A 13751-nucleotide genomic window follows, 5' to 3' on the forward strand; every position below is an offset into this window, starting at 1 on the left:
CCTCATGGACGACTATCTTCTCCAACTCCGGGGGAAGTCCTACATCCTCGTCCTCTTCATCTTCCATCCGATTCGTTTCTTGCTCGAAATCGATGGTCAGGTCCCAGGTATTAGTACCTTCGAGATCGCCAGATCTGGCGTTTTAAACATAAAGAAATAAACATGCAAATGGATGCGAATGGGTAGACACGTAGGAACAGATGAAGAAATATCTTTGTATTATAAATTTAGGAACAAAAGACATAAAGCTTTAACAAAAGGAAACTCTAAAGCCTAGGCCCAACTGTAGAGTTTAAAAGCCACAAAGGGTTACATTATGCTTGTTGCGTAAATGTCCAGGCGCTCCTCCACTCGCCAATTTCCTAGTCAGAAACCAGGAGGGCATGGTCGTACCAAATCCGACCCACTCGGCGAATCATCTTCGCATATCGCAATGACTTGACCTTCGTGTCCTAGACCCGCGCTTATAAAGCTCCTTCGACTTTTTGTCCCAATCGCGAGCCTTGACCTCCACTCTTCCTTCCTGCAACGCTTTTCCTTATGTCCGCTTGTGTGGGTTTATGGCCTAACCCAAACTTCCCACGGTTTCCTCTGGCGTTTATCAGGCTGGTTATGCCGCCGTTGTCCTTGCCTAAACCCATTCCGGGCTCGTAACCATTCCCCAACATCACTCGGGCCACCATTACTGCCGTATCGGACAGGCAAGGTTGCCCAAAGAAGGAATCAACAGAGGCAATGCTTACCACCTCAAAAGACTGGAAGGTTGTTTCTAATGACTCCTCTACGGCTTCCACATATGGCATAGAGGACGGGCAACTCACCAAGATGTCTCCCTCGCCCAATACAATAACCAAATGTCCCTCTACTACGAATTTCAATTTTTGGTGGAGTGTAGAGGGAACGACTCCCACCGAATGGATCCACGGGCGCCCCAAAAGGCAGTTGTAAGCGGGGTTAATGTCCATTATTTGAAAGGTAACCTGACAGGTATGGGGGCCTATATGTATAGGGAGGTCGATCTCTCCCCTAACCTCTCGGCGGGTGTCGTCGAAGGCACGGACCACCATGGAACTCGGCTTTAGATGGGAAGCATTAAACGGTAATTTCTCCAAAGTGCTTTTGGGCATTACGTTTAAACTGGAACTGCTATCGATGAGCACCTTGGCTACGACGTGGTCCATGCACTTGACTGATACATGCAAAGCCCTGTTATGCCCTCTCCCCTTGGCAGGGATTTCTTCTTCGGCGAAGGCGAGATAGTTGTTGGCGGTGATATTATTGACGAGTCCCCCAAAGCCCTCTACAGAGATATCTTGAGCAACATGAGCTTCGTTCAAGACCTTTACTAGCAAAGCCCGATGAGGCTCAGAGCTCCTGAGTAATTCCAAAAGGGAGACCGTGGCCGGGGTTTTGTTGAGCTGCTCAATGACCTTGAACTCACTTTGCTGAATAATGCAGAGAAACTCGCTTGCTTCTTCTAGCGACACTTCCTTCTTGCCACAGCCATCCCTTTTCTCTGGAAGACCTTTCACTGGAATATCCTTGTTCGGAGTGAGGGTCGATTTGTCATTCTGCTCTTCCACCACCTTTGCCTTGCCCTTAACGTTTGCGGATTGTGTCGGCAGGTCGGGGGGTGCAAACACGCGACCGCTGCGGGTCACACCGCTCAGCCCCGTGATATTGGTTACCTTGGCCGACAACGAGCTGATGTTGGTGGTCGTTTCTTTCCTTTCGCTCGAAGGTGCATACCTCCACAGGACTGCGTGGCTGTTTCGGTATGGGAAAGGAACAGGTTTAGCTGCCGAGGGGTATCGGGGCTTTTGTGAAGCTGCGTCCTTGGTGAAATATATCACCAAAGGTTTAGGCCTTCCAAAACTTCTCTCATCTGCGGACTTCATACATATATGTTGCTCTTCCCTCCCTTCATCGCCGACTTCCAGTCAGCCTTGATCTATCCTTTGTTGCAACAATTCCTCCACTACTAAACATGTTTCCATGTTGTGTAGCTTGCCGGGATGCAACAAACAAGAATCCTCTTCATGCCCACCGTGAGGAATTACACCCCTCTTTTGTAGGGCCTCATAGATAAACCTCCTGGGGGTCACCACGCCCTTTAAAGGTTTAGACCTGCGCGGCCTATCTGACTCAACGACATTAACTGCTCCTTCTCCATGATTGGCGAGCGGGTTTGTTTTCACGTTGCGTCGATCCTCTTGAAATGTCAGCCATCTGGCGTCTATCAAATATTGGACCTTGTATTTAAGGGCCAGGCATTTTTCGGTGGAGTGGCCCGAGGTTTTCCCATGGTGCGTGCAAGTTACGTCAGGGTCATACCACTTTGGGAAAGGATGTTGGTAGATTTTCCCAAGAGTTATTATGGCTATTTGGTTGGCGATGAGGGACGGCAAGAGGTCTTCGTACGTCATTGGGATCACGGTGAATTCTGGTATTCGCTTCAGGGGAAAGTTTCTCATCGCGTTGGAACCGGCACCAAAGTGGGCATTGCCGGCCGAGAGAGTCGTGAATTGGAGGAGTTCCTGGCGCGAGCTGAAAAGCTCGGATGATGTTGCGCGTATTGATGTGTACCATGAGAGGTCTGCGAGGGCTTGACCCATGCAGGCACCAAAGTGACGGCATGGGTATCTCCTTCCTTCCTTTTTGCACCAGTTGCTCTGATTCTCCTAGCATTGGCACTTGTGGAGGAGACGTAATTGAACTTCCCTCTTTTCAACCCTACTTTGATTCTTTCCTCGACGAATACCAAGTCTGCGAAGCTGGAAGGCATGTAGCCTACCAACTTTTCATAGTAAAACACTGGCAAGGTGTCTACCATCGTGGCAATCATCTCCCTTTCAACCATGGGAGGGGCCACTTGTGCTGCCAGGTCTCTCCACCGCTGTGCGTACTCTTTAAAGGTCTCACTTTCCTTCTTAACCATATTCTATAGTTGAGTGCGATCGGGAACCATATCGGAATTATACTGATATTGCCTCAGGAAAGCAGTAATCAGGTCCTTCCAAGTACGGATGCGGGAAGCTTCCAGATTAGTGTACCAAACAACCGCGGCTCCAGCCAAGCTATCTTGGAAAAAGTGTATTAACAACTTTTCATCCCTAGAGTGTGCCCCCGTCTTGTGACAATACATCTTGAGATGGTTCTTAGGACAAGTTGTCCCTTTATACTTGTCGAAATCAGGTACCTTGAATTTTGGGGGGATGACGACATCTGGTACCAAACAAAGATCCGTCATGTCCGTGAACAGATAGTCACCAAAGCCTTCAACAGCTCTCAATCTCTCCTCGAGGAGATCGAGTTTTCTTCTTTCTTCCGCCGTCGGGGGTGGTCCTTCTGTGGACAAGAATATTGGTTGTGCTGTGAGGTTGTGCTGAGGAAATCGACATCCCCTTGGGCATACTCTCGATGATCTTCATGGACCTCGTCGGGCTGTCGAGGAGGCTCCCCTTCAAGGATGGGGGAAGTGACATGACCCGCGTCATCATGCATGACTGGCAGCGTGTAATTAGGCGGTAATCCATAAGGGTAAGCCACCCGGTTGTATCCCAAATGGGGGTTTCTGTTGTGCCCCAGCGTGCTCCTTTCTCGTCCTACCGCGTTTGGGGGAGGATGGTGTGCGGTAGCTAGGAGAGTTGGGTGTTCTTCGGCAGCCGAACTAACAGCAGCAGCGGTGGCCACGTTTTTCTCCATGAGTTGTCTCATTCCTAACATGGCCTCCATCATGGAAGCCATTTGTTCTATCAAAGCCGACATGTCAGCTTTCATCTGTTCCTGTGTCTCCTCTTGATCACCCGTCGTTCTAGATTTGGATCTGGTGCGATAGGGATGCCTTAGGGCGCGTTTAGTTATGGTGTTTCTCCTAAAAAAACCAAACATGAGGAGTAGGTAAAAAAAATGAATGCATGCTAGAGATAAAAAGCGGGAGTGATTTGATTCGCACTGACTCTAAAGAATAATGTTAAAAACATTTAGCACAAGACATGTGAGGAGATACATGGAGAAAAAAATGAAGAAACAATAATGGAAGGTAAAGCAAAAAAAATTAATGGAGGTTTAAGGAGCACCTAGTTGAAGCTCTTGTGCTCTGATACCACTTGATGAAAGCTTGCTTGTGGGGCTTCTATGGAGGCTGGATCTTTGAGCTTCAATGAGGTCCTTTAATGGTGATTTTCCACCATGGAGATGCAGCGGAAGACAAAGGAGAAGAAGTGAGAGGAGGCGCCATCCACTAGGGAATAAGCCATGGAAGAAGGAGCTTCACCACCAAGATGAGCCTTGGATAAGAAGCTTGGAAAGGATGCTTCAATGGAGGAAAAGAAAGAGGGAGAGAAAGAGAGAGGGGGGAGCACGGAATTGAAGGAATAAAAGAGGGAGAGAAGTGGAACTTTGAAGTATGTCTCACAAGACTCTCATTCATCAAAGTTACAACAAGTATTACACATGCTTCTATTTATAGACTAGGTAGCTTCCTTGAGAAGCTTTCTTGAGAAAACTTCCTTGAGAAGCTTTCTTGAGAAAACTTCCTTGAGAAGCTTCTTTGAGAAAACTTCCTTGAGAAGCTAGAGCTTAGCTACACACACCCCTTTCATAACTAAGCTCACCTCCTTGAGAAGCTTCCTTAAGAAGATTCCTAAAGAAGCTAGAGCTTAGCTATACATACCTCTCTAATAACTAAGCTCACCTTCTTGAGAAGCTTCCTTAAGAAGATTGATGTGCCATCATTTTCTTCTATTTTCTAAACCCTTTTTGCACCATTTTAATTACTGATTGGTCTTAATTGTCAATTAATCAGGCAGTTTTATTATTTGGGCTCATTTAGCTAATTTGATGTTTTTAATCTAATTTCAGGAATTAATGAAACATTGGGCTTAATCCGGATTTTGGTTATGGACTTGAAGAGGGAAAATTAAGCAGCGCTTACCTTAGTTAATTTCTAATTAGGAAATTTCACAATTTTATTTTATGTTGTTCAGTGTTTATTTCGTTTTGGGCCAGAGTATTGTAATAGGGCCCAGTGACTTTGAGTGACTCTTTTTAAATAGCAGCCTTGGGATTCGTGCAAGGCATTCTATTATGCTATTCATTATTCAGAGCTTTTGTTTTAGGGTTTTTCATTTTCCTGCTTAAGGCTACTGTTCACGTAATGCAATTTTACGTTTTCTGTTCCTAATTACAATTTCGTTCTTGCTTCTTCTTCTACTCTCATTTACGTTTCTGTTTCATCTACGTTTCTGTTCATTTACGTTTTTGTTCATTTACGTTTCTGCTTCATGTTTCATTTGCGTTTTCTGTTTGAATCCATGGAAGGCTAGATTTTCTGGTGTTGTTTCCTTTTGAGGACGAAGCCCAACTCTCTTTGAGGTTTCGCTTGAAATGTGGTTCCCTGGCAGTTTTCTCTTCACCAGTTATCCCAAATTCGTGAATATTAATCAGTGCACGCTTCGTGTTCGATTAATTGCCTCTGAGCCTAACTTGCGTTCATGCTTAATGGACGAAGGGCTAACTGGTGTATGTGGTGCCTAATCACGTATTGACAACCCTAAGTTGATTTTCGCTTAGTAAATTGAAATAGGGTTGGATTAAGTGGTGGACTGTTAGGGACGAATTCTCCATAACCCAGGATAAGAGAATGGCTTCTGAATCAAAGGAAACAACCCGTTTTTAATATTAGTAATTTCGTATTCCAGTTTACTTGTTCTGCTCTTTAATCACAAAACAAACAACCCCCCCCCCCAATCGTTACTGTTATTGCAAGTATATTATGAACATTTGGTTTGTCACTGCTCGTTGGGAAACGACCTAGGATCACTTCCTAGTTACTGCATTTTCATGTTTATTTGATTCGGGTACGGCCTCGATCAAAGATTCCTAAAGAAGCTAGAGCTTAGCATACCTCTCTAATAGCTAAGTTCACCTCCTTGAGATGAGAAGCTAGAGCTTAGCTACACACCCCTTATAATAGCTAAGCTCACCCCTATGCCAAAAAACATGAAAATACAAAAAAAGTCCTTACTACAAATACTACTCAAAATGCCTCGAAATACAAGGCTAAAACCCTATACTACTAGAATGGCCAAAATACAAGGCCCAAACGAAGGAAAAACCTATTCTAATATTTACAAAGATAAGTGGGTTCATACTTAGCCCATGGACTCGAAATCTACCCTAAGGCTCATGAGAACCCTAGGGCCTTCCCTTGGATCTCTGGCCCAATCTACTTGGAGTCTTTTATCCAATGCCCTGGCGGGGTAGGATTGCATCAGTTCCTTGATCACTAACGATTGCTTTAGGTACTCCAAACCTGCAAAACAGATTAGATCTGACAAAATCTGCAACAACCTTAGCATCATTAGTTCTAGTGGGCTTGGCTTCCACCCATTTTGAAACATAGTCAACTGCAAGGAGAATGTAAACATAACCAAAAGAGACAGGAAAAGGGCCCATGAAATCTATACCCCAGACATCAAACACCTCACAAAATAGCATAGGTTGCTGAGGCATTTGTTGTCGCCATGTAAGTGTACTTCCTGCTCTCTGACACTGCTCACAAGTGCTGCAGATCTTCCACGCATCTTTAAAGATGGTGGGCCAATAAAAACCACAATCAAGCACTTTGCAAGTTGTCCTTTGAACACCCAGATGACCTCCCGGTGCGGAAGAATGACAAAACTGCAGGACTGAGTCAGTCTCATGATCTGGAATGCACCGTCTAATGACCTGATCACTGCACAATTTCCACAAGTAGGGGTCATCCCAAATAAAATGCTTAGCATCACTTTTAATTTTATCTTTTTGGGCCTTAGATCCTAAGGGAGGAAAAACAGAAGCAACTAAATAATTGACAATGTTAGCAAACCAGGGAGTAGAAAGAGAGTCAGAAATACTATACAGTATATACAAATGATCATCCGGGAAATCATCCCGAATGGGGGAATCCGCATCAGACACACGTTCGATCCGACTCAAATGATCAGCAACTAAATTTTGTGCTCCGCTCCTATCACGGATCTCCAAGTCAAACTCTTGGAGCCAGAGCATCCATCGAATCAACCTAGGCTTAGAATCAGCCTTCTTCAACAAGTACTTTAAAGTTGCATGGTCAGTATAAACAATAATGCGGGTACCAAGCAAATAAGATCGAAATTTTTCAAGAGCAAAAACTATGGCTAGTAGCTCTTTCTCAGTAGTAGTATAATTCGCTTGGGCAGCATCTAAAGTCCTAGAAGCATAATATATCACCCTGGGCAATTTATCAATTTTCTGAGCAAGGACAGCCCCCAATGCATAATTTGATGCTTCACACATAAGCTCAAAAGGGGTTGTCCAGTCGGGTGCCTGGATGATGGGGGTGGTAGTCAGTGCTCTTTTAAGGCAATCAAAAGCCTCTCTGCATTTATCATTAAAGTCAAACTCCACCTCCTTTTGCAACAAGTTGGACAGTGGAAGGGCTACTTTGCTAAAATCTCTTTTAAAGCGCCTGTAGAATCCTGCATGACCAAGAAAAGATCGCACCTCTCACACACAAGAGGGGTAAGGCAATTGTGATATAACAGAAATTTTTGCAGGATCTACTTCAATGCCCTTATTGGAAATAGTGTGGCCTAAAACTATACCTTGCTCAACCATAAAATGACATTTTTCAAAATTTAGAACAAGGTTAGTTTCAATGCATCTATTCAAAACCTTCTCCAGACTATCCAAACAGACATCAAAAGAGGATCCATATACAGTTAAATCATCCATAAACACCTCTATGCAATTTTCTAAAAAATCACTGAAAATACTGATCATGCACCGCTGGAAGGTACCAGGGGCATTGCATAGGCCGAAAGGCATCCTCCTATAGGAAAAAGTGTCGAAGGGGCAGATGAATGTGGTTTTTTCCTGATCCTCAGGAGCAATAGTGATTTGCATATAACTAGAAAAACCATCAAGGAAACAGTAGTGAGATTCACCTGCCAAGCGTTCAAGCATCTGGTCAATGAATGGTAGGGGGAAATGGTCCTTTTTGGTAACCTGGTTCAGCCTCCTATAGTCGATGTAGACTCTCTAACTGTTTTGCACCCGAGTAGGAATTAGCTCCTCCTTCTCATTTTTTATCACGATAAGGCCGATTTTCTTCGGGACTACCTGGACGGGACTCACCCATTGGCTGTCGGAGATAGGATAAATGATTTCATCTTGCAAAAGCTTGATTATCTCCTTCTTCACTACATCAAGAATCATCGGCTTGAGTCTTCTCTGTGGTTGTCTTACTGGTTTAGCTCCATCCTTTAAATTTATTCGATGCATACATGTGGATGGGCTAATACCAGGAATATCCGCCAGGGTCCAGCCTATAGCCTTTTTATGCTTCTTGAGAACAGATAACAACTTCTCCTCTTGCTCATCTGTAAGGGAGACAGATATAATTACTGGAAAACTTTTGCTATCATCTAAGTAAGCGTATTTTAAATTTGATGGCAGAGGCTTCAATTCTGGTGAGGCCGGTTGGATAGTGGTAGAAGGAGATGGTTTCTCAGCATGTACCTCATAAAGAAAGTCAGAGGTATGTGTACTTCCTGAAACATGGTTAGTTCTATCTGACTCTATAAAATCAATCTCAAGAGGTAAAACATCACCAAACATGCAATCAATATCAATTTCAGATTCACTCTCAGCATCAAGTACGGATTCAGACATATGATCAAGTACAATTTTAGACTCAATGCATGAAGAGTGAGAGGCATGCAGATTAGAATAAAGATCAGTCATGTATTCATCAACAACATGGTCAATTATTTCAGCACGAAATACAGAAAGATCTTCATATGGGTGTTTCATAGCATCCAGAATATTAAAATGAACAGTTATATCACCAAACTCCATAGATAGTGTGCCTGCATATACATCTATCTTAGTTCTAGCAGTTTTCATAAAGGGTCTGCCTAGAATGATGGGAACTGATCCTTGAGAAAATCCCTCCTCCATATTCAAAATATAAAAATCAACAGGGAAGATCAGTTCACCAACTCTAACTAAGACATCCTCTATGAAACCAGCAGGATAGGCAACACTTCTATTAGCTAAATGAATTACCACATCAGTTGACTGCAAGGGACCTAAAGATAGAGAATTAAAAATAGACAGAGGCATAACACTAACAGAAGCTCCTAAATCTAGCATGGCATTGTCAAACTTACTATTCCCTATAATACAAGGTATGCTGAATGTACCTGGATCTTTACATTTTTCAGGGATTTGGGGAACAGATTTACCAATCAATGTAGAGACATTTCTTCCCATGCTAATTCGTTCACTTCCTTTAAGCTTTCGCTTATTAGTGCACAGCTCCTTCAAGAATTTAGCATATCTTGGAATTTGCTTTATTGCATCCAGCAGAGGTATGTTTACCTCTACTTTTCTAAATGTTTCCAAGATCTCTTTCTCTGCCTCTTCCATCTTTTTGTTGGGAACTGCTCTTGGAGGGAATGGAAGAGGGATATGTTGCTTCTGCAAATCAGAATTACCAGTGGAAGATTCACCTGCATAGAAATTGTTAGGTAACTTACTCTTTAAATTTTTGTCATCATCTTTTTCTGGAGTGAAGTTGGGCAGGTGCTTTTGCGGATGAGGAAGGTGCTACTGGTTGAGGTCCTTGACACTGCTTTCCCGACCTCAATGAAATGGCACTCACATTTTTGGGATTCTGGACAGATTGAGAAGGCAGCTTGTTAGAATTTTGGGACTGTTGTTGATTTAACTGTGTAGCCAGTTGTCCCATCTGGTTAGTTAAGCTCTGAATGGAGGCTCTGGTCTCTTGTTGAAACTGCATGTTCTGCATAGTCATTTGCCTCACAAGTTCTTCGAGGGATGGTTGCGGAGGAGCCTCAACTGCTTGTTGTTTCTGGGGCTGTTGTTGTGGTTGGATTGGTGGAGGAATGTATGGTCTGCTTGGGCCAACAGCATTTTGGAAGGAAGGAGTAGGCTGTTGTTGTTGTTGATGAGGGCTAGACCATCTAAGATTAGGGTGATTCCTCCATCTGGGATTGTATCTGTTGCTGGAGAGGTCATAATTGTTCTGTTGTGGTTGATTTTGCTGCTGAGGTTGAGGAGGTCTGCTGTAAATGTTTGCAGCATAAGCTTCAGGCTGCTCAATTGCTCCAAGTTGCAGCATGGAAGGGCAAAGGTCTGTGTGATGGTCGGCAGAGGAGCATAAACCACAAACTCTTGTGATAGGTACAGATTTCTGATTCAAGGCTAGCTGGGTTACCAGGTTAACTAAGGCATCTAGTTTACCTTCAAGCTTCTTGGTTTCAGCTGCTGAAGATGAATCCGTGGCTACTTCATGCACTCCTCTAATGACTATAGCATCATTTCTGGCACTAAACTGTTGGGAGTTGGAAGCCATCTTCTCAATTAAATTTATGGCTTTAGCAGGGGTCATGTCTCCAAGGGCTCTACCACTGGTAGCATCTATCATACTTCTGTCCATGTTACTGAGTCCTTCATAAAAATATTGGAGAAGAAGCAGCTCCAAAATCTGATGGTGAGGGCAACTGGCACATAGTTTTTTAAATCTCTCCCAATATTCATACAGGCTCTCTCCACAGAGTTGTCTAATACCTGAAATATCTTTTCTGATGGCCATGGTCCTGGAAGCAGGGAAATTTTTTTATAAGAATACTCTCTTGAGGTCATCCCAGCTCGTGATGGACCTTGGAGCAAGGTAATACAGCCAGTCCTTTGCCACTCCCTCTAAAGAATGAGGAAAAGCCTTCAAAAATATGTGATCCTCTTGGACATCTGGGGGTTTCATGGTGGAGCAGAAAATATGAAATTTTTCAGATGTTTGTGCAGGTCTTCACCTGCAAGGCCATGAAACTTTGGAAGCAAATGGATCAGTCCAGTTTTAAGAACATATGGGACATCCTCATTAGGGTATTGGATGCACAAGCTTTCGTAGCTGAAATCAGGTGCAGCCATTTCCCTTAGAGTCCTCTCACGAGGTGGAGGTTGTACCATGTTCTCAGAATGTTCAAAATCAGAATGCTCAAAATTATAATGCTCAAAATCAGGATGTTCAAAATCACCAATAACAAAATGCACAGACTCACAAGTAATGGAATGCTCATGATGATCAAAAGGTACAAAATGATGCCTAACTAATCTATGAAATGTCCTATCTATCTCAGGATCAAAGGGTTGTAAGTCAGATGGATTGCCTCTAGTCATACACTACATTCAGCATGCACAACTAGTTGCCTTCTCATGTAAATAAAGGTGTAGGTTTGAACTACAGCTACCCTCAAATGATATCCAAATGACTTGAAATTTTGTGAGCAACCTTATAAAATGATGAGAAGATAGCACATAAAATTTCAAACAAAAATTCAAAGTCTAACTATGGAAGCTAAAAATGGTAGGTTAAGAAAAATAAGTGAATAAAACCTTAAAAATAAAAAACTTTTGACAGAATCACTTTTTTTGGAAGATGGAGACCTCAGCCGGCCTATGGCAACCATCCACGGCATAGGAAATTTTTTTCTACTCCAAATACATATATAATAATTGCGATTCTGATAACCAGAGCAAAAGTTATGGCCGTTTGAAGTTTTGACAAAAATAAAATTTGCTACATTTTTGGAACTTTCAAATCTGACCAAACTAAAGGCTCTAGCTATTTTTCCCACAAATATAAATTAAAAGAAGTTAACACAAAAAAATTCAGCCAAAAATAACAACTCTAGCTACTAAAACAAAAAATCTCAAATAATTCAGCAAGGGTGGTCGTTAAAATCTGTCGCTACATGATTTCCACTACTGCTCTGTTTTGCCGCAAGCAAAAGTGGTCGCTAAATCTTTCGCAAAACACTATTCACAGCAAAACACCCAAAACTGAAACAGGGGAAGCGCTTAATAGAAAAACTAAAACAGAGCACACACTAAACAAAATACCAAGACACTAAACAACACTAACACATACACTAACACAACATTAACAATTAAACATAAAACACAAAAGAATTAAACACTAACACAACACTAGCTATTATGAACCTTTGGACACTGCTCCCTGGCAACGACGCCAAATTTGATCGAGGCCGTACCCGAATCAAATAAACATGAAAATGCAGTAACTAGGAAGTGATCCTAGGTCATTTCCCAACGAGCAATGATAAACCAAATGTTCATAATATACTTGCAGTAACAGTAACGATTGGGGGGGTTGTTTGTTTTGTGAAATAAAGAACAAGCGAACTAGAATACGAAATTAATAGTATTAAAAATGGGTTGTTTCCTCTGATTCAGAAGCCACTCTCTTGTCCTAGGTTATGGAGAATTTGTCCCTAACAGTTAACCACTTAATCCAACCCTATTTCAATTTACTAAGCGAAAACCAACTTAGCGTTGTCAATACGTGATTAGGCAACACATACACCAATTAACCCTTCGTCCATTAAGCATGAGCGCATGTTAGGCTCAGAGGCAATTAATCGAACACGAAGCGTGCACAAATTAATATTAACGAATGTGGGTTAATTGGTGAAGGGAAAACTGCCAGGAAGCTACATTATAAACAGAGCCTCGAAGAGAGTTGAGCTTTGTGGCGTCCCCAAAATAATGACTGGTTTAATAGTAATGATTTAATTAACAAAAACCATGGTATTTTTTTTTCTTCTTCTTTTTCTTTTTCATTTCTTTCTCTTTTCACTAAAACAAGTTTTCGAAGGAAAATCCTCACTACAGAGTCCTGAATGGCCAGTTCACAACTCTGTTCGGAGTCATTTCTTTCTCACTGCTCATAATCTCTAAACTATTTTGCTTTTTCAAAAGAAAGAACGTACCAGCCATTACTTTAGGTCGTCACGTGAAAATAAAAGAATAAAATACGGTCGATAAACTCTTTTACAAATAAAGTTACTAACGCTTTCTTTTCAAAGAACAAGATCGATCATAAATGCATTCATCATTTAAAGCTGTCCAAAATATGAGAGTTTTACAAAATATATAGTGTCATCCAGAGCAAAGGTGTCCATAGCGGTGGCTTCAGCCACATGTATACAATCATCAAATGCCTATACATCAGGTCTACCCATACAAAAACAAAAGAGTAAACCTAACAGTTAGTCCTAGATACACCCACCCTCAAAAAGTATACAAAACTAATCCAAAAAGCTGTCCACTAGGATGAAGAGCCCCCGCTGATCGCCATCTCCCTCGGGCCGCTATCCTCCGTAGAGTCTGCCTCAGATGCCGACATGACTTCCTCGGGAGAATCCACCTCGAGAAGTGGATCCTCATCACCCTCTAGAAAGTCAAGGGCATCCACAGCAGGCTCAGGAGGTAGCTCCTCCAGGTCCTCCTCAGGGTCTTCCTCGGATGACGTTACCTCGATCACTTGAACGGGCTCCACTAGACGATATGGTGTAGGCGTGGGTAGTATCCACTCCACAGTGCGCTGAAGCGTCCGTGCAGGTTCATCTGGATGCACCAAAGAAGTAGCCGTGAATCGAATGGTGCCCCGAAATCGGCACCTCGTGTTGCCTTCGAGGGTCTCCCAAGCTCCCTCTAGGCACTCCATCTCTACTTGATCACGGATAAGCTGCGCCGCCATCACGATCTACAAGAAAGAAGAGAAAGGGGTAGACTCTTTCACAAGAATCTAACTGTGCTGCACACGATGCGTCTCATAAACACTACATGCAATAAAAAGGGGTATTTTAAGGCTTTCCATCTCTGGTAATCGATTACAC

At 42.8% G+C, this 13751-nt stretch overlaps 1 non-coding gene across 1 annotated transcript; it reads left to right on the plus strand.

The window, feature by feature from the left end:
- The first annotated feature begins 10535 nt into the window (after nucleotides 1–10535).
- Nucleotides 10536–10642, plus strand: LOC114394348. The gene has a single exon (XR_003662748.1). It is a non-coding gene; the product is annotated as a small nucleolar RNA R71 (small nucleolar RNA).
- The last annotated feature ends 3109 nt before the right edge of the window (nucleotides 10643–13751 follow it).

The sequence above is a fragment of the Glycine soja genome, chromosome 17, assembly GCF_004193775.1.
Source record: "Glycine soja cultivar W05 chromosome 17, ASM419377v2, whole genome shotgun sequence".
Taxonomy (NCBI): domain Eukaryota; kingdom Viridiplantae; phylum Streptophyta; class Magnoliopsida; order Fabales; family Fabaceae; genus Glycine; species Glycine soja.